The following is a 21842-nucleotide window of genomic DNA, read 5'->3' as shown; positions in this document are numbered from 1 at the left end:
ATAAAATACTGCATGTTCTTCTCCATATCTTCATCACACAAAGCCTGTTGCATTATGGATACTCATTGATTTTTGATGAAAAAAAAGAATGACCAAGGTGAATGGTCAGACTGAGAGACACATCACTGACAATGTCTTTACAGCAATGCAAACACAGCTGGTTGGCAGCAATGTATTGCTGGAGTCTCTTCAGTCTCTTCCTCTGTCCTCTCTGCTGATCAACGGAGTTCATGGTTCAACAGTTTTACTGAGGCCCAGGCTGTACAATTTATGTTCTAAAAGCACATAAATCTGAACAGTGTAGGTCTCTGCCACAGCCTGGATCTTAATGATAGACATCACTTTAAGAATAATAAGAACTAACATTGATTGAGACGATACTAAGGACCTAGCACTTTTACAACTTCATATGTATTATTTTATTTCATTCTTGCAACAACCCTAGGAGGGGCATGGTACTATTATTATCCCCATTTTACAGGTGGAAGATGAGGCACAGGGAGGCTGAATAATTTGCTTTAGGACATAGGTGATCAATGACAAAGCTGAACTGAAATCCAAGTAGTCTAACTCCAGAGTCCTTTTTTTCTCAATCGTTTTTCTCTACTGCCTGATGTATCAGCAGAAGATATGCAACTGTGAAACAGTCATGTCGCCACTCTTTTGGAGGTCAGTAACTCTGAGCATTTTCATTACGATTCTTACACATAATTAGAGTTTAGAAGAAAAGTAAGAAAGAGAATGCAAAATTACTTTAAGATTGGTAATTTCCATCACTTCAAAAATGCTTTGATTTCACAATAAGTAAATTCATTGCAAAGTATGAGTTTGGAGCATTGGCAAGATATTTTTTTAAATTTGATTGACCATGTGTATGAAATTGTATTTCAGAAAAACTGGATTCCTCTTTCTTCGGTAATGCATACATCTTAAAAGAAGTAACCTAATACATTCAAATTCAAATATTAATATTATGATTTCAATAAATGTTTTTCAGTAATTGTGCAAAATTAATATGGATTAGATAGATGTTATAATATTGTAATATTGTTATTGCATTATATCTTTAACCATGATAACTCAAATCATGCTTTTATACAGTTTCTTATAGGGTTAATTTCTATAAGAATTATAGTTAAACTAATCTTCTAGTAAATACTTAAGAATAATTGAATTTGCAGTTTTGGTACTTAACTTATACTGATGATTGCTTCCTGCAAAAAGACATCTCTAATTATAATCACAGAATATCCTTTCTCCCTTGTTCAAATAGCTTCTCCCAAGAATTCATGACCTGTTTAAAAATACAAAAACAATACAAATGAAAACATTCTCAACTGAAACTCCTAATAGAAAAGATTTATCATTAGCCATGAAGTTACCACCCGAGTAATCAAATAATGTTCCAGATTGCCTCATTTAGATAAACTTTTATGTTTTATAGATTATAAAAATATATATCATTTAATTGACAATTTGTTGAAAAGGATAAAAGATTGTCATGTGTGTTTCTCTGTGTTCATCATTTGTAAAAGGGGTATTGGAGGCATTCCTCTGGGCAGATATCTCTTCAAGTGTCTTCCATTGCTTGTAATTCTAGTTTGCCTTGAACCCGGTGGGCACACACAGTGGTGGAAAGAATTGTGAAGATGTTCCCTCAAGATTCCTGTTCCTGGTTATAATCAAACACTAATCTAGGTACTGCTGTGAAGGGATTTTGCAGATGTAATTAGGGTTACAAATCCATTGACATTAAAGCAAAAAGAGATTATCCTAAATTATGCTAGTGGGATCAATGTAGTGATCCCAACAACATCCATGTTGTTACAGTGTTGTTACAGTGATGTAACAACATCCATGTTGTTACAGTGATGTAACAACATCCATGTTGTTACAAATGGAAGGATGTCCTTCTTTCTTACTACTCTTAAGAGCAGTAGAGGAAGTCAGAAGAGTCCGAAAGACGAGCACAGGAAAGATGAGACAGTAGAAGAGGTCAGAAAGATTCAAAATGTGAGGAAGACTTAACCCATTATTGCTGCCTTTGAAGATATAGGAAGATACCAAGAGCCAGGGAATGCGGACAGTCTCTGGAAGCTGAGAACACCTCCTGGCTGAGAGCCAGAAGGAAATGGACATCTCAGTCTTGCAGTTGCATTTAACTGAATCCAGCCAACAACCTGAATGTGTGTGGAAATGGATTCTTCCTTCAAGTCTCCAAATAAGAGCCCAGACTAGCCAACATCTTACTGTGGGCCTTTTGAGTCTCAGAGCAGAGGAATTAGTAGAATCCACTCAGACCCCTGACCTATAGAACTGAGATAATAAATACATTTGCATTGTTTTTAGGCTGCTAAGTTTGTGTAATTTGTTATGGCAGCAAAAGGAAGTTAATACATATTTTAAAAATGGATATATTACTCTCAGATTCTGGTTCTTAGTAATTCTCAGGACCCATTGAAAGAAGAACATAAAAAAATTGGGGTACGAGGAGATCTATGCTGTGTATTCAAATGTTTTTCAAAATTCTCAAGTTTTAATATTGAGCCAGCCACCTTTTCCTTTAAAAAAAAAATCTCAGAATTTATTTTCCATGACGTTTCTTTACTCTTCTTACCATCCTTGCTGTCTTGCTGACAACATTGAATAACCTAAGAATTCTGTACCTCTAAAGGTTGTAAGGCTAAGGAAGAATAAACTCTACTTAATTAACTGTATGCTGACAATAATTTAAAGATCAATCCTCTCTTCACCTCTTTGGTTCTCTTATCAAGTCCTTGGAGGACACATGCTAAAGGGGACTGCTGTTTACAGAACCCACTAAGAATTAGTGTGCCCAAACTATTTTCAGCCGAATGCTTTCCTCCCTCAATTAAAAACAGCTACTTAAGGAGAGGTGCTGAGTGAAGCAGTTGAGTGAAGGAATAAAATGTTTAGATTTTTTTGTTTAAATTTTAAACATCATCTAAGGTCACAAATAACCTGCTATAAAACTTTATTATGAAATATTTCAGATACACAAAAGGGCTTTTAGAATTATGTATGAACATCAGTGTAAGCACCAATCAGCTTAAGGAAAGACTATAAAAATAAATAAAGCCTCCATTTGTTCTTCTCCCTAATCATTTTTAATCTTTTTCTTTTTATTGTTTTTTTCCAGTTTTGCTGAAATATAGTTAACATATAACATTGTGTAAATTTAAAGAATACAAAGTGTTGATTTGATACACTTATAAACTGGAAAATGATTACCACCTAGCATTAGCTAACACTTCATCAAATCACATAATTACCATCCTTCTGTGATGAGAACATTTAAGATCTGCTCTCTTAACAACTTTAAAGTGTATAATACAGTAATAATAACTATAATCACATGCTATAGTTATATCTCCAGTTAAAACTGGATGTTTGTACCCTCTGACCAATGTCTCTGCATTTCTTACAACCTCCAGTCCCTAGTAACTACCACTATACTCTCAGTTTCTCTGGGTTTGGCTGTTTTTAGATTCCACATATAAGTGATATCATACAGTATTTGTCTTTCTCTGCCTGACTTTCACCACTTAGCATAACACCTTTAAAGGAACATCCATGTTGTTACAAATGGAAGGATGTCCTTCTTTCTTATTCATACTGTGAATTTTCACTATATGTCTATATATATAGATATATATATATATAATTATAATTATATATATATAATTATAATTATATTTATCTATCTATCTATCTATATATATATAATACTATATCTTCTTTATCCATTCATCTGTCAGTGATACTCCAGTTGTTTCAATTATGTTGTCTATTGTGAATAAACTGAAATTAACATGGGAGTGCAACTATTCCCTCAAGATTGTGATTCTGTTCCTTTTGGATATATACCCAGAAATAGAATTACTGAATAACATAGTTCTATTTTTAATTTTTTGGGGAACCTCCATATTGTTTTCCATAGTGATTGCACTAATTTGCATTCCCACCAACAGTGCATAGGGTTCCATTTTCCACACGTCCTGGCCAACACTTGTTACTCTTGTCTTCTTGGTGATAGGCATTCTAGGAGGTGTGAGGTGGTACCTTACTGTGGTTTTGATTTGCATTTCCCTAATAGTTAGTGATGTTGAATACCTTGTGTATCTATGTGCTATTTTTGTGTTTTCTTTAAAAAAAGAAGTCTATTTATTTACTCTGCCCGGTTTTTAATCAAGTTGTTTTGCTGTTGAAATGTATGGGTTCTTTATATATTTTGGATATTAATGCTTTATCTATATATCCATCTATCTATATATTATTTGCAAATATCTTCTCCCATTTCATAGATTGCCTTTTCATTTTACTGATGCAGAGGCTTTCTAATATGATATAGTTCTACTTGTTTATTTTTGCTGTTGTACCTTAGCTTTTTGTGTTAAATTCAAAAATAGCATTGCCAAGATTAGTGGTAAGGAGCTTACCCCTGTGTTTTCTTCCAGGGGTTTTATGGTTTCACCTTATTTTTTTTTAATCTTTAATCCATTTTGAGTTGATTTTTGTGTACAGTGGCTATCCATGTGGCTATCCAGTTTTCCCAGTATTATTTATTGAAGATACTATCCTTTCCCCATTGAAAAATTTTGGCTCCTTCGTTGTACATGAATTGATTCTATCTGTCGGGGTTTATTTTTGGGCTCTCTATGCCATTGCATTGATCTATGTCTATTGTTATGCCAATACGACAATGCTTGTTGTTTTTTTTTAAGTTTATTTATTTATTTTGAGAGAGAGAGAGAGGAAGAGAGAGAGAAACCCAAGCAGACTCTGCACCATCAGCACAGAGTCTGATGCAGGGCTCAAACTCATGACTGTGAGATGGTGATGTGAGCCAAAATCAAGAGTTGGACGCTTAACTGACTGAGCCACCCAGGTGCTCCTACCACAATGTTTTGATTCTGTTATGTAGCTTTATAATATAGTTTGATATCAGGAAGTGTGAGTGGTCCAGCTTTGTTCTTTCTCAAGATTACTTTTAGCTATTCAGGGTTTCTTTGTGGTTCCAACAAAATTTAGGATCTTTTTTTTTTTTCTATTTCTGTCAAAAATCCCATTGGAATTTTGATAGAGATTTCACTGAATCTTCAGATTGCTTTGGGTAGTATGAAACTTTTATAAACATTAATATATTTCCATTTATTTGTGTATTCTTCAATTTCTTCCATCAGTGTCTTACAATTTTCAGTACATATCTTTTACCTCCTTGGTTATGTTCACACCTAAGTATTTTTACAATGATATTGTAAATAGGATTTTCTTTTTTTTTCTACTTATATAATATTATCTCTTTTATTGAAGTATAATTGGCACACAATATTTTATTAGTTTCAGGCGTACCTCATAGTGATTAGATGTTTTTATACATTATGAAATTTTCTCCACGGTAAGTCCAGTTATTATCTGTCAGTGTATGAAGTTACTACAGTGTTATTGATTATATTTCCTACGCTGTAAATTACATTTATTTTATAACTGGAAGTTTGTGTCTTTTATTCTTCCTCACATATTTTTCCTACCCTTCAATTTTTACCCCTTTGGGTAATCAACAGTTTGTTTCCTGTATCCATGAGTTTGTTTCTGTTTTGTTTTGTTTGTTCCATTGTTTTGTTTTTTACATTCCACATGTTTGTAAAATTATATGATATTTATCTTTGTCTTATTTCACACAGCATAATACCTTCTAGGTTCATTCATATTTTCAAAGAAGTGGAAGATTTTATTCTTTTTTTATGGCCAAGCAATATCCCATTGTATACTTATACACCACATCTTATTTATCCATTCATCTATTGATGAACGCTTTGCGTTGCTTCCATATCTTTGCTATTGTTGATAATTCTGCAATGAACAACAGTGGTACATATATCTCTTCAGATTGGTATTTTCATTTTCTCTGGACATATGCCCAGAAGTGGAATTGCTGGATCATATAGTAGTTCTATTTATAATTTTTGAGGAATCTCCATACTACTTTCCGTAGTAGCTGCACAGATTTACATTCCCATAAACAGTGTATGAGGGTTGCCTTTTCCACACGCTTTCCAACACTTGTTATTTTTTGTCTTTTCGGTAATGGCTAATCTGACAGATGTGAGGTGATATCTAATTGCGGTTTTGATTTGTGTTTTCCTGATGATTATTGATGTTGAGCATCTTTTCATGTGCCTGTTGGCCATCTGTATGTCTTTTTTGAAAAAAAAGTCTACTCAAGTCCTCTGCCCATTTCTAATGTTAGTTGTTTCTGTTTTTGTTTTGTTTTTTTAATTTTAAGTTGTCTGAGAAATTAACCCCTTATAGGATGTATGATTTGCAAATATGTTCTTCTATTCAGTAGGTTGCCTTTTTGTTTTGTTGATGGTTTCCTTCTCTGCGTAAAAGCATTTTAGTTTGATATCATCCCATTTGTTTATTTTATCTTTTGTTGCCCTTGCCTGAGGAGACTGGTCAAAAAAAAAATATTGCTAAAATTAATGTGAAAGAGCTTACTGCCATTTTTTTCTTCTATGAATTTTATAGTTTCAGGTCTTACATTCAAGTCTTTAATACATTTTAGAATTTATTTTTATAACAAAATGTACCTTAACATAATGAAGGCCATGTATGACAAGCCCCATAGCTAACATCATACTCAATAATAAAAAGATTAAATGTTTCCTTTAAGATTAGGAACAGGACAGCCTGCTCCCTCTGTGCTGGGCCCTGGGATGACAGCCAAAGGGAGTGCTCTGCCCAAACAACTGCTTTGTTGTCCTTGTTGTTGTCGTTTGGTCTCTTACAGTCTTACGGGTCCCATGAACAACATAAGCCCTGTTGGCTTTCAGAACTAGGTGTTTAGGGCTCTGTCCCTTAGGTGGGAGCCCTAAAAGTTGGGACACTAGATATGGGGCCCAAACCCTTCACTCCTGAGAGTGAAGCTGGGAGTTGAGGGTCTCCTCCTAATTATATGGTGCAGTGCTAGGAGTGGGATTTAAGGTGAGATTGTGTTTCAGCCTTTCCTACTTGTTTTGATGTGGGTATTTTCTTTTTAACTCAATATGTAAGAGTCACTTGGCTGGTTTCTAGATTTCTTTCAGAGAGAATTGCTCTGTGTGTAGCCATTCATTCAGTATGCTTGTAGGAGGAGAAGAGTTCAGGAGCTTCTTATGTCAATATCTTTAAAGATCTTTAAAGATCACTTAGTATCTTCTTTCAAATAATTAAATTGCATTGCAGATTTAGAATATCAGAACATACACATACAGAATATACATAATATCTAAGACATAAAAAGGCACCACCATCAAATGGCAAGTAAATGGCTCATTTAGGTAATTCAGTAAGTCAGTTTTCAACCAAGCAGTCATTGAGTTTTTAATGTAGTCAAAATGTCTCATTTGAGAATTGCACCCACAGAGCTACGTGATAAGTTAAATTACACATATATGCTCAATTTTAGTTAGAAAAAAAGTTAGAAGCCCATCCTGATATGTCTGTTTTTAATTCATTTGTGAAATGAAAGAATTCTCCCCATCCTAAAGATACATTCTATATTTTTTGCATATATGACCTATATAGTTCCTTTTACCTTTTCTATTGTCAGTTTTTAATTTCTTTATTTCTCAATGAAAACTTTCTTAGTGACAGATTAATAAACTGAGAGTTGAATATAGAAGGAAACTCTTTTTACATTCTCTTTTTTTTGTAGTTTAAAGTTTTTATTTAAATTCCAGTTAGTTAAAATTTAAAATATAGTATAATAATAGTTTCAGGTGTAGAATTTAGTGATTCATCACTTACATACAACACCCAGTGCTCATCACAAGTGCCTCCTTAATGCCCATTGCCCATTTAGCCCATCCTCCTGCCCACTTCCCCTCCAGCCACCCTCAGTTTGTTCTCTACCTTTAAGAGTCTTGTTTTATGATTTATTTCTGTCTCCCTTTTCCACCTCTATGTTCATCTGTTTTGTACACTTATTAGACCAAGCCTTTAAAACCATCTGAAACCTGGTCCAAAGTGTGAGTATGATTTATGATTTTTTTTCATTGATCTGATTTGATAGTGAGTAGAAACTTATTAATTAGTCAGCCAAATAATATATTTTTATTATATTCCATGGTATTTTGTTGGGCAACTGTGGGGAATATGGGGTTTGGCTCTAAGAATTTATCATCTTTTTGGAAATGTAAGACATGTATCTATGAAAACATAAATGAGCAGAGCAAGAGTCAAATATAACTGACAAATACTATTATAAGAAAAAAAACATAATCAATAGAATATTTATATTATTAGTGTTTATATTATTAATTTATATTATTAAAAAGATGGCTTTTAAGTATAGAGAAAATGAGAAAGTAAACATAGTGAGCCAGCACAGGTTTATTAAAGAAAAACAAAAAACTAAATTTTATTTTTTATTTTACTTTTTGCTTGAGTGAATAAACTTTTAGAAAATATTATAGAGACAGGCTATGTGGATTTCCATGAGGCATTTGACATGGTTTCTTACAGAGTACAAATGAACAAAACAGAAAACTGTAGATTTTATGCATTGAGATGTACAGCTCGTCACATTAATACATGATGAATAGGTGTTAGTCAAAGCATAGTGATTGACAGAATGGAGGAGGTGTGTGCAGGGCAATATTCTCAGCCCTTATCTCTTCAACATTGTTTCTCCAAATTACTGGCATGAGTAATCTAGATTATAGGACATAAAATTTGCAAATAATCGGAGCTTGGAAGAATAATGAATGCATTAGATGGCTAAATTTGGTTCCAAGCTATCTGGACAGGCAGGAACAGACAAAACAAGGACAGTTTTATCAGCAATAGATTTAAGCTTATGGTTTTGCAGTAGCAAAACAAAACAAAATCTGCCACTCCCTAAAAACCAAAATCAACCAATCAACCAACCAACCAACCAAACCACAACCTGGTTTCCAAACTGGAAACCACAAATAAAGGAGATACCTTTTTAGCAGCAGCACAAGTAAAACAGTCGTGAGGATTTTATTTGGCTACAACGTCAATAAGAGTTAATGGTATGATGATATTATAAAACGACTAGTGTGATCTTAGGCTGTGTCACTATTTCTCAACCTTTTTTGATTATTGTCTCTCAAAAGAATTCTTTTTAGAGTTGCTTTTTCCTGATACTTCCTCTGTGAGATTTTAATGATGCAGATACATTGTACATCTCTTTACGTACTATATCTATGTCTGTGCTTATACATAAAAAAGAGTAAGATTTTTTCCACAAGAACTGATTTTCACCCTCTCATGGGCAATATTAACACTCACTGAGAATGCACAGACTTTATTAATAGAGAAGACTAGGAATGAGGAAGGGAAATTCTACTGTTCTTAGAAGTGTTTAAAATAACGTGTTCACTTCTGAATGCCACATTTTAAGACATATTTCAAAACTAGATGTTCTTCAAAGGTGAGAAGATAGAATGGCATGGTGTGAAGAATTTTTAAAGGGTGAGGAATTATTATTCTGGGAAAAATGAAATGAAAGGTGTCCTAATATGTATCTTCAGATATGGGAGAGGATGTTATATGACAAAAGGGATCTGATCATTGGACAGTTGCTTTAGGAAAACATATTTTGGCTCAATATTAAGTTATTTTGTCTGAATTATCCAAAGATGTAAAGGTTGTTTCATTAGGAATATATTGTACCCTGTGGTGAGGAACATGTTAAAGAAGATTCAGACCCTAAATGGACTGAATGACCTTAGCATCCTTTTTATTCTTGATTCTGTGAGACTGGGCAGAAGGAGATAAATGGAACCTTGAAGGAAAATACAGATTTAGATAAGCTTAGAGGACATAATATTCCAAAGTGGACATTTTGGCTTCTCAGACATGGAAGTTAGGGCACACAGACTTTATTTCTGCTCTGCTTTGTCCAAAATTCACAGTCTGGCCCCAAGAGGTCACCAACATCCTTACCTATAATGTGTTGGATTTGGATTCAATTACATCTATCTTTGCTAACTCTAGAAATCTAAGGTTCTATGACTTAGTAATTTATGGTAGGAAGATGCTATTCCTATTGTCCAGTCATCCCCTCAGCTCAAGCACTTCACACAGTACTTTTAAATCATAAACTATCAGACTGGGAACTTGAATTATCATATGTGACAAAAATATCATCTTTTTAAAAAAAAATTTTTTTAACGTTTATTTATTTTTGAGACAGAGAGAGAGCATGAACAGGGGAGGGTCAGAGAAAGAGGGAGACACAGAATCTGAAACAGGCTCCAGGCTCTGAGCTGTCAGCACAGAGCCCAACACGGGGCTTGAACCCACAGACTGTGAGATCATGACCTGAGCCGAAGTTGGACGCTCAACCGACTGAGCCACCCAGGTGCCCCAAAAATATCATCTTTTAGAATGTGTAATATTAGGTACAGAAGGGAGAAGTGAGAGAAACTTCATTAACCAAAAAAGATGTTTTATGATAAAAAGTAGAAGTTAAGTTGTTTAAAGACATTGCTAGTCAAAGTCTCTGTGATTACCATCTCTCCATAGTAGAGGGTCTTTTCTACTTGTAGAACATCAGGTCTTTAAGGTTGCTCTGGACCAAGATGGCATTATTGGCTTATGCTGCCATTTACATAGTTGGGTCAGGGAAGTTAAACAGAGTTTATAAGAATCTGGCAGTTGACTTTTCCAAGTCATCATTTAGTAACGTTTCCAGATGATTACTCAGTAGAAAACTAAACCTGTGTACAGAATATCTGAAACAACAACAATAACAACAACAACAACAAAATATATGTATTAAAAAAAAGACTAGGATAAAGTTATATAGCTTTTGCATTTGTAGGAATTGTTATTGAAATTATAACACAAACAGGGTTTTAATTTGTGAAGTATCAAAGGTATTGTGTATTTGTTGTTATTGTGGTTTGTGGTAGTAGTAGTAGAAGTAGAAGCAGCAGCAGTAGTAGTAATAGTAGTAGTAGTCATAATAATAGCAGCAGTAGTGGTAATAGCAGCAGCAATAGTAGTAATAGTAATAGTAGTCATAGTCATAGTAGTAGCAGCAGCAGCAGTAGTAGTAATAGTAAAGTAGACATAGTCATAGTCATAGTAGGAGTAGCAGTAGTAGTAGTAGTAATAGTAGTTGTAGTTGTAGTTGTAGTCATAGTCGTAGTAGCAGCAGTAGTACTAATAGTGTTTGCCTGGTTTCTTTGCCTCAGTGTCACACCCTGAAGTAATGGGGAGCCTTCCAATTTGACAGGCTGGAAGGGCTGAGTAGACTGTAACATAATGATTGATTATTCTCCATGAAACATTTCTACCCCTACATTAGTTCAGCTTTGTTTATGTTTGTCTCCTGTGAGTTCAAATATGCTTCATTAGTTGAAAAGACAGGTTTTGTGCGACAGGGGAAATTGGGGATTTTGCAGGGGGCACCATGTATAATGAAAAGAAAAGATCTTATGTTGGCAGTGTGACCTGGGAAAGGTTCCTTAACCTCTCTTTCCTTACCTGTAAATTGGTTACAAAATGGGCCCAGTCAGTCTTTCTCACATAATTATTAATCCCCATCGTGTATTGGAATCATTGGGCGAGTTCTTACAAAACAGACGTGTCTATCCTCTAACCTAATTTGTAGGAGACCCTGGCCCTGGGGCTCTTTTCTTTTCTTTTCTTTTCTCTTTTTCTTTTCTTTTCTTTTCTTTTTTCTTTTCTTTTCTTTTCTTTTCTTTTTTCTTTTCTTTTCATCTTTTCAGGTGTTGTGAGGACAAAATTGAATAATATTGTTAAAGGGCCCTGAAAGGGGCTATTCAAATGAGCATTTCCCAAGGGAAGCAATGGGTGATACTTTTTTCCATAGGAGTTTTCTTACTAGTAACAGCAGTGTCTCAGGTGATTTCTATGCTCTGCCCCCTACCAGGAGTCAAGAGAGACAGAACATGCCTAGATGATTCTACTTAGTTAAGAGTCATGCTCCCAGATTCTAGGCCTGTCGTAGTCATGGCACCAAAGATGACTAGCCTGCCCCTGTTGTTTCCCAACGGATTCGGCAAAGCTCAAAACTACCAGCTGAGCCTCATCTGACCTACAAATAAATCAGAGGTCGAAAGCTGCTTCTCTCTGCACAGAGATACAGCCAATATCTATGAAGTCCTCCACGAGTTACCTATCAACCTCCAAACAATTCCTTTGTGGTTGGTAAATTTAGGGTCCTTGAACTATGTTCAAATGTGTGACTTGGTTAGTGCTATAAAGCTGATTGACATTTTTTTTAACTGTTTGAGATGTAACAGGGCAAGAATATCATGGGATTTCATTTTATTATTCAATGTCAACCCTATAAATATTCATAGAAAAGTGTCTGGAAGAGATTAAACTTCTGATAAGTATTCAACAGGACAGAGAATAAAGATTAACCTTTTGTATAAAAGATTAACCTTTTGTATATGATAAAAAATTAATATAAAATATAAAATTAGTACTGAAGACATTTGGCAGAAGAGGTATAGGCTGAATTTATATTTTGAAGTGACTATACAGGTCCTAATCTTCTATTAAGGGGAATAAAAGATTGACCAGCAAAAAATGTCACTTCTTAAAGTGACAGAGGAGAGATTCTATAAGTAATAGGGGTCTTTGTCCAACCAGATTAGATTTTTTGGAGACTAATGATAATTTTTACATAGAAAGCTATGTTTAATTTGTATTGTATTATGATGCTTAACTTTTGTATAAGACTATACCAGTATTGATAGCTTTCTGGCTTCTAGATTACAGCTTTTTATTTTTTTGCCTACTTTAAGCATTCACTGATCATAAGACATTGACCTTGGTATACAGAACTGAACTCTGTTGAACTTTTGACAGTTTATTCTAGATTGACTTGCAATTCCTTCCTTCAGCTCTTGTAGTGGAAAAACCAACAAACAAACACAGACAAAAATCTCTGTCTTCTTAGAACTTAGTTTCCAGTAGAGAGAAAGGCAATAACCAGAAAGATAGAAAACTAGAGTGATAGTTTTATTAATTTGTAGTGTTTCAGATGGTATTAGGGCTACTGTGAAAAATAAAGTAGGAAAAGAGTGATAGAGGTATGGGGCAGGATTGCTTTCATTAAAAACAAAACAAAAGAAAAACTTTATCAGAGAGTGTCTCACTGCTAAGGAAATATTTTTTTTAAATATGAAATTTATTGTCAACTTGGTTTCCATACAACACCCAGTGCGCATCAAAGGGAATACTTTTGTAGGGAACTAAAGAAGTAACAGAGGGAGAGAGACAGACAGAGACAGAGAGACAGAGACAGAGACAGAGAAAGAGCCATGAAGGTATCTGGGACAAATTTGGAGGAGGAAAGTCCCCTAAAATGGGAAGAATAAATTCTGAGGCATGTAAGGAAAATAATGTATTGGTTTGGGATGGCCATGTGGGGGTTGGTAGGGCGTAGGGATAATACTTTTAAGCCATGATAAGGATTTTATCAATTACTCTGAAAGAAAGGGAGTAATTACAGGGTTTTAGGCTGAGAAGTAGCATAATCTGGCTCTTTCACAGGATGGTTCTGGTATCTGTGTTGAGAATAGATTGTAGTAAGGTAGAACTTGATATATCAAAATCTGTCAGAGACTATTGTAATGGTGTGGGAGAGATATACTGTGGTCTTGGACCAGAGTGGTGGCAGTGGAGCTGATGAGAAGTAATGAGCTGAGAAGATTTTCTGATAGATCTGATGTGGAGTGAAGAGAGTAAGGAAGAAATGATTACTCCACAGATTTTTGTATCTGAAAAATTAGAAGAGTAACATAGCCATTGTTAAGATGTGGAAGGCTGTGGAAACAGAACATTTAGGGTGCTTCATCAGGTGTTTGGATCTGGATATGCTAAGTTTGACATGGCTACCCAACATTCAAATGGAGATATCGTGTGTTCCCCCCCAATGATATGTTAAAGTCCTAACTCCCCATACTTCAGAATGTGACCTTTTTCAGAAATAGGGTCTTTACAGTTGCAATTAGTTAACATGAAGCAATAGTGGGGTATGGTGAGCCCCTACTTCAATGACTGGTGTCCTTATAATAAAATAACCGTGTGAAGACAGAGACATACAGAGAGAACAATATGTGATGATGAAGGCAGAGATTGAAATTTTGTACCTGTAAGTCAAGAAATGTCAAATATTTCTAAGAAAGTATCAGAAGCTGGGAAGAGGCAAGAAAAGATTTCCCTACAAGTTTCAGAGGGACCCTGGCCCTGCCAACACCTTGATTGTGGATTTATAGCATTCAGAGCTATGAGATAATACACCTGTGTTGTTTTAGGCCATACAGTTTGTAGTCCTTTTTGTGGCAGCCTTAGGAAACTAATATGGAGAATAAGGTGAGTACTGAGAGTTTGCCACTGAATTCAGTGAGGTAGAGTTATTGGTAAACTAGATGGGAGCAGTTTCAGCAGGGGAGAAGGCTTAAAATCCTGATTGGAGTGGGTTCAAACCAAGAGAGAAGATAGGGAAAAAAAGAGAGAAGATAGGAGCGTAAGTATAGGTAAATCTTTCAAGCAGCATTTCTGTAAAGGAGGATGCAAAGAAATGAGATCATAGGGGAAGGAAGATATGAGGTCAAGGGAAGTATTTTCCTCTTTCCTTCCTCCCCTTCCTCCCCTCCCTTTAATATCCTCCCCTCTCTCTTCTACTTTTCACTTTTCCTTCCTCCCTTTTTATTTCCTCCTTTCTTTCTTCCTTTCTTTCTTTTTGGATAAAAATATTACCACATGATTGATTGATGATGGAAATAATTCATTAGAGAAGAAAAAGTTGACTTGGGAGGAGGGACAGACAACAATTATGGCAAAAATACCCTTGAGAGGCAGAATGGGAGTCAGTGCATAAAAGGAGGGGTGACTTTGTATAGGACAGAGACAGAAAGAAGATATAGTCCATAGCCACAGCTATAAGGTAGTAAATAGATGCGAGGAGAGTTTATGAAGTTCTTTTCCGATTGCTTCTATTTTTCAATGAAAGGGGAAGCAAGTTTACCTGCAAAAGAAAGGACAGTAGCAAGGTTGTTGCATATTTAAGGAGAGAAGAAAAGTTAGGACATGGTCGTTTAAAGAGAGTGGGAAAATTCCAGGGACAGGTAGCAGATTTCAGGCAATCCTATTGAAGTTGGTAGTCATTAGTTCAGAGAGACCAATCATCAAATCTAGTGTGTTTTGTTACTGTAAGAAATGCCTGTTTTAATTAATTGATTAATTAGTATTGTTACAGATACTGATACTACTATTGTTCTTAGGAAACATATTAAGAAAACAATAGTTTAACAGAATTTCCAGAAAATGTATTTTTTTTCATGAATAGGATTATCAGATAAAATACAGTAAACCCTATTAAAAATTTGAATTTTAGATAAAATAAATAATTTTTTGCATATATTCCCAACTTGCTGAAGTTCGTGGGTTTTCCATCAGCAAATATAAGGGTCACTTGTGGTGAGATTCTCATTCATTTCATGATATGTATGGATATTCGGCAATGCATCACTTTTGAACTACTCTTTTTGAAGCTGTATGATTTTCATAAAACTAATTTCTGGGCTGAATAGTAAATCTGCCAAATGTTGATTCAACTATTTAATATTTTTACCAAGAAATACTAAGAAATGTTGATGACTTAAATATCTTACCTTGCTGCTCTTGCCATCTCCCTGGGAACATTCACCCTGTTGTCAGACTCTCAGCAATTTTATGTTAATCTCTTCAATGATAAAGATTGAATTAACAACCTTTAGGCTAATACAAAGTTAGGTCTCTAGCAATGGTGGCCAAGGTGTGCATAGATTTTCTTTTTGGTGTATTTATCTAAACCCTGACAAAGCAATATTTTTTTTAATCCATGAAAGCTTACTGTTTTTGGTCTTACCAAGTTATGTTTGGCCAATATAAATGTTTTAACACAATTTAAAAAATAGCATTAGACTCTTAAATTGGGGGAACTGGCACTCATGATTTGAATGGTCTATTAGGACTAGTCCAATTGTTCGGTATCAAAAAAATAAAGTTCTGATGCAGTTGGTTCTTAAATAATAATAATTATAGCCATTATTTATTTTGTATTTACCACATACAAGGTACTTTAGTGAACATTTAACCTACTAAATTCTAACAAAAACCTAACAGGAACTCGTGAATCCATTCAACAAATATTGGCTGCACCACGCCTTGGAAGTAGTTTAAAAGATACAAAAATTCCTGACCCAGTTTAGCTTACATTTTAATGTGCAAGAAGCAATAAAATTTAATAATAATAATAACAACAATAATAATATAATATATTAGATGGTAAGAAATGCTTTGGAAAAAATAAAGTAGGAAATGGGGATATAGGATAATGGAAGCAGAGATCGATTTTAGATAGGAAGCTCAAAGAGACTATTGACATTTGAACAAAAACCTGAAGGGGGTAAAAAAGTGATACATGTTGTCATCTGAGGAAAAAGCATCCCAGGGAGAGAGAACAGCAAGTACAAAGACCATAGGAGGAGAAACATACCTGGCATGTAGAATCAATAGCCAAGGCATTTGGAGTAGAGTGAACAAAGGGGAGATAAGGAAAAGATTAGGTCAAATAGAGGAGGTAGTATCATTTGGGGCCTTGTGGGCCATTGTAATGATCTTAGGTTTTCCTGTTAATGAAAGGGAAGACATTGAAGGTATCGAATAGATGAGTGACCTGATTTAACTTTAATTTTAAAAAGATCACTCTAGAAGTTAAGAATAGATTGCTGGAGAACAGGTGAGGAGGCAGAAAGGCCAGGGTGAAGGCTGTGTTAACAATGTAGTGAGAGATGCAATAATCCAGGGTGCGAGCAGGAAGAAGAGCTGTTAAGAAGTAGGATGATGCTAAATATATTTCGAAAAGAGGACTCTCAGGATTTGGGGTTTCTTGGGTGAGGAGGATAAAAGACAGAGGCAAGGCTGATTCCAGAGTGTCTGACCTGAGCAACCTGAGGGATAGGAGGTGCCATTAATTAACATGAGGAAAACTGACAAGTAACCAATTTGTCAAAGAAGATCATGAATTTGGTTGTGAAAAAGATGAGTTTAAATTCCTATCAGACAGCCAAATAGAGAAGTCAGTTGACAGTTGGACATAGAAACCTGCAGTTTGGGCTGCAGATATAAATTTGGAAGTTTTCTTTAAAGCCATATTATTGGTTATTGTCAAGTTAATAAGAACAGATAGACAAAAGTTTGGGTCCAGTAACTAAGTCCTGTAACATTCCAATGCTGAGTAGGAATATGAAAAGGAATAAATAAATGAGACTGGAGAGAAGCCAGCAAATCACAAAACTAATTAAAGACAGAATCTAGATTTGAACCCAGGTCTGTGAGGTGTCTCTAATTCCTATAGCCTTAATCACAGTTCTACATAGCCACATGTTATTAGATTTATTCATCTGTATTTTTTCCAAGCCAATTTCTATGGAAAAATGCTAATCAGTACAAGAAGTTCACACTTCTCAAAAAAAAATCTAGAATATGAGAGGAGAATTAATGCATAGTAAGAGCTTTATTTAGTGAGTCAAGCATTATGCTTGGCCCATTTTAAATAACATCTCATTTAATCATCATTTTAGGTTATTATGTTGGCCATTTTGTAGAAGGATTCAGCAGAACTTAACCACTTTCTCAAGTTCATTCAATTTTTAAATGGCAGAGTTGAGATTTCTACCTAATTCTATATATTTTCTACTGTGTTACATTTCATCATCCATACCATTCTGACTCCAACTAAGAGAAAATTATCACTGTAACAAGCAACATTGAAAAGTATAATAGATATCCACAGTAACTATTTTATAGACTCTTCATGTGGCTATTTCTTATATCAACCTAAAATAAAGCCAGTGTCATTAAATGAGATTATAGTTCATGTCATAAATATGACATGCTTGAATTCTTTTTTTTAAAATATTTTTATTTATTTTTGAGACAGAGACAGAGCATGAGCAGGGGAGGGGCAGAGAGAGAGGGAGACACAGAATCTGAAGCAGACTCCAGGCTGTGAGCTGTCAGCACAGAGCCTGACGCGGTGCTCGAACTCACAGACTGTGAGATCATGACCTGAGCTGAAGTAGGATGCTTAACCGACTGAGCCACCCAGGTGCCCTTGAATTCTTTTTTAAAAATTGTTTAAGTTTTATTTTATTTTAGAGAGAGACAGAAAGAGAGAGAGAGAGAGATCACAAGCAGAGGAGGGGCAGAGGGGGGGAGAGAGAGAGAGAGAGAGAGAGAGAGAGAGAGAGAGAAGGAGAGAAGGAGAGAGAGAAAATCCCAAGAAGGCTTCACATTCAAAACCGAGCCTGAAGTAGGGCTCAATCCCATGACCCTGGGATCATGACCTGAGCTGGAATTAAGGGTGGGATGCTCAAACAACTGAGCCACCCAGCTGCCCCTGACATAGTTGAATTCTAAATTTAGAATAAATTTTATATGCATTCACATTCCCTTATCAGGGCCTGTTGGTAACCACCCACCCATTTTTGAGATGGCAAATTGGTCATTGATATTTTCAACACTCAGTACCATCATCTTGTCCCACCCTCCAGCTCTAAGAATGATAGCACTTTGAAGGTTGTCCCTTAGGGATTATGGAGACCCCAGCTGCCTTTATGGTTTAGACTAGAGGTTTCAAGTATATCACAAGGTAGCCTATCCCAACTGCCTCATGAATCACAATATATTCAGTTACAAGGACATCAAACAATATTTTGAAAATCTCAAAGAACTGCATTGGCACACTGAGATATACAAGTAGACAGAGAAAGAACTTCTCCACATGTTTAGCCAATGCTGGGTCACCAACTGTGTGAGATAGTGGTCTGGGACTATCCTGGAACCCATATGGATAGGCCAGTTCTGTATTCTCTCTTGGAGCCAGGAATATTGCCATAATAATATTTTTATTTCTAGTACTCTGTTTTTGTTAAATCCCCCAGTCTATATGCATTTAAATATACTTTGAAAGTATATACTCGGTAAGTTTTCCTAAGTCTCTTCTAACAAAAAAACAGACAATATAATGGAATCAAAGATTTTAGTCACTAAATTGACAAAACTTAAGCTCCTTCCAGAAATCTCTGCAGTTCTCTCCCTCACTTCATATAGGTTTCTGCTCAAAGTCATCTCTTCAGAGAAACCTTTTCTGTCTCTATTTAAATAGCCTCTCTCCTGTCAGTTCTCATCTCATTATCCTGTTTCATTTCTTTTTCAAGTATTGTATATCTACTTGAATTGAACTATATATTTAAGTATGTTCTTCATTATTGTTTTGTGTGTACCTACCTGTATTGTATATCTGCTTGAATTGAACTATATATTTAAGTATGTTCTTCATTATTGTTTTGTGTGTACCTACCTAAATGTAAGTTCCACAAAATCTAGGAATTTCTGGGGCGCCTGGGTGGTTCCATTGGTTGAGCATCTGACTTCAGCTCAGGTCATGATCTCACTGTTCATAAGTTTGAGCCCTGCATCAGTTTCTGTGCTGACAGCTCAGAGCCTGGAGCTTGCATTGGATTCTGTGTCTCCCTCTCTCTGCCCCTTGCCCACTCATGCTCTGTCTCTTTCTGTCTCTCAAAAATGAATAAACGTTAAAAAAAAATAAGAAAAATCTAGGAATTTTTTTTTTTAATTTTTCTTGTTCAGTGGCATAGCTCCAGTTCCTAGAGGAGTTTCAGTTACATTGTAGGTAATCAATAAGTATTTGTTTAATGAATATATGCTGGATGAATGAAAAAAAGAAAAGGGAAGGAAAGAAGGAAGGAAGGAGGAAAGAAGGAAGGAATGGAAGAAAGTAGGAAAGAAGGAAAAAAAGGAAGAGAAAAGAAGAAAAACAAAGAGACTGCAAATAAAAAAGAGACATGGTCAAGTTGCAGATACGTAAACTAATTTCCATATGTCATGCCTATTCTTTTCCCAGCTTTTTACAGATTTTGCTGGCATTTGACTGTAGCCCTGATGACTGGATTTGCCAAAAAGATATTATAACACAGAAAGTCACCCTTCTCTTATATATTTTCAGTGAGGCAGAATAATCCCCCCACAATTACTCAGGGATTAAAAAAGATAGATTATACCATATCCTTTTAGTTACATATTCTTGATTATTATACCACTTAAATTTTTATTTTTTTTATTTTCTAATTGCTTATCCAAAAATAGTATCTCTTAGAAACAGACTTTTAGAGTTGATGGGATTTTAGTGATTCTCTAATCCAGCCCCTGATTTTACAAATGAAAAAATGGAAGCTAAAATGAAGAGAGGGAGGGAGAGGCAGAGGGCCAAAGAGTGGGAGGGAGGGAGAAAGATTGAGAGAGGATTGTTTGTTAATCACATGCTGACAAGTGATAGAAACAGGACTCAAACCCAGGTTTCTGACAAGTTTTACCCAGAGTGAGGTGAAAGTTGTAAAAACAAAACAAAAGGTAATGGGTTCCTCCCTGTTTATCAGATTAATGTAAATTAAAAGGGATACACATCTCCATGATGAATATATGCATCTCTGTCTTTGTTTTATATTACAGCTTCTCACTGCCAAAATTTCTGATTGGATTTGCTTCCAACAATTGGCAGAAAAAAAAAGATAAAGACTCAAATGTAAATATTTCAACTGTGATGTTGCTATGGGCAATTTCCTTCCCCAAATTGTTAATAACCAGGGCTTAATTGCATGACTATCTCTATCATACAATAGCTTTGTAATAGTTTGAAGGAAGAAATAAAGGAATCTGATTTCTTTTTTTTTTAATCTGATTTTTAGGTAGTAAAATTGTGGGATTTTTTTTAACATTATTTTGTGACTAGGACTGCCATATGTTATTGACCAATGATTTGGAGTCTATATTCGATTAATAAAATAAAGTTTGTAAGGAAGCAGGCATGCAGTGGTTCATAAGGACAAAAATATGCGTGTATATTGCTCAATAATATAGGGCCAGAACTGCAAAGGTTTATAGTTGTTGGAGAAGGGAACAGATGAAGGACAGGAGCTCCTGAAATAAGAAATTGAGGATTTGTCATCATTTTGACCATTCAGAATATGATGGTCATCTTTGCAATATTCACTGTACATATTAGTGGCTGCCCTTGATGTCCGTGGGTCATGATGGATTAGCATGGTGGCTGTATCTAATTGTGGCATCCTAACACCCCAAACAAACAAACAGAAAAATAAACAAAGTTACCACACTGAAAAAAGGAAAGAACAATACAGTAAAGTCACTGTATGATTAGAAAAGAGATTTATAAGGAAAGGTTCCTAAAGGCAGGCCAGAATCAAAATTCAAAATTTGCTATCTAAAACCTGTGAAGAATATTAAAGTTTTCAATAAAACTGGAAGCCAAATCAAGGCTAAAAATGTCAAACAAAATATTGCGTGGTCCTTTTGTGGCATCAGGTCCAGGCAGAGACCATCTTACTTCTCTTAAGAGAGAGAAAGTCTTATTAAAACTGGCACTGGACCAGAAACACTGACCTCTGCTCAGAGAAGAGCTTCAAAGTCTCTTGTTTGAGCTTTTGGCGTAAATGTGCAAGAGCGTGAAGTGTGGGAGATACATGGATTATCTTTTAAAAAGCCTCAAAAAGGATAATTTTGGCAGGGAACAATTTTTGCAATTGTTTGTAGAATATTTGCTTGCCCTTGGGAAAAGACTACATGTCTAAGCTCCCTCCTCTCTCCCTCCCTCCTCCTCCCTGTCTCCCTCCTTCCTTCAGTCCCTTCCTCTCTTCTCTCATCTGAATTATTAGAGCTTCTGAAGCAATTGAAAGTCT

General features: G+C 35.3%; 1 protein-coding gene across 7 annotated transcripts in view; it reads left to right on the top strand.

Annotated features, from left to right (window-relative positions):
• Positions 1-21842, top strand: part of CTNNA3 (catenin alpha 3) — a 1692711-nt gene that overhangs the window by 963075 nt on the left and 707794 nt on the right. Inside the window, exon 1 of one of the 7 annotated variants that reach the window (XM_042960557.1) lies at positions 7981-8033. The exons of the other annotated variants lie outside the window; for them this stretch is intronic. The gene's annotated coding sequence lies outside the window, so the exon portion shown is untranslated. Of the gene's footprint in view, positions 1-7980; positions 8034-21842 lie in introns of those variants that run through there. 7 annotated transcript variants of the gene reach the window in all.

The sequence above is a fragment of the Panthera tigris genome, chromosome D2, assembly GCF_018350195.1.
Source record: "Panthera tigris isolate Pti1 chromosome D2, P.tigris_Pti1_mat1.1, whole genome shotgun sequence".
Classification (NCBI taxonomy): Eukaryota; Metazoa; Chordata; class Mammalia; order Carnivora; family Felidae; genus Panthera; species Panthera tigris.
The sequence above is the reverse complement of the archived record's forward strand: the minus strand, read 5'-3'. Positions and strand labels throughout refer to the sequence as shown.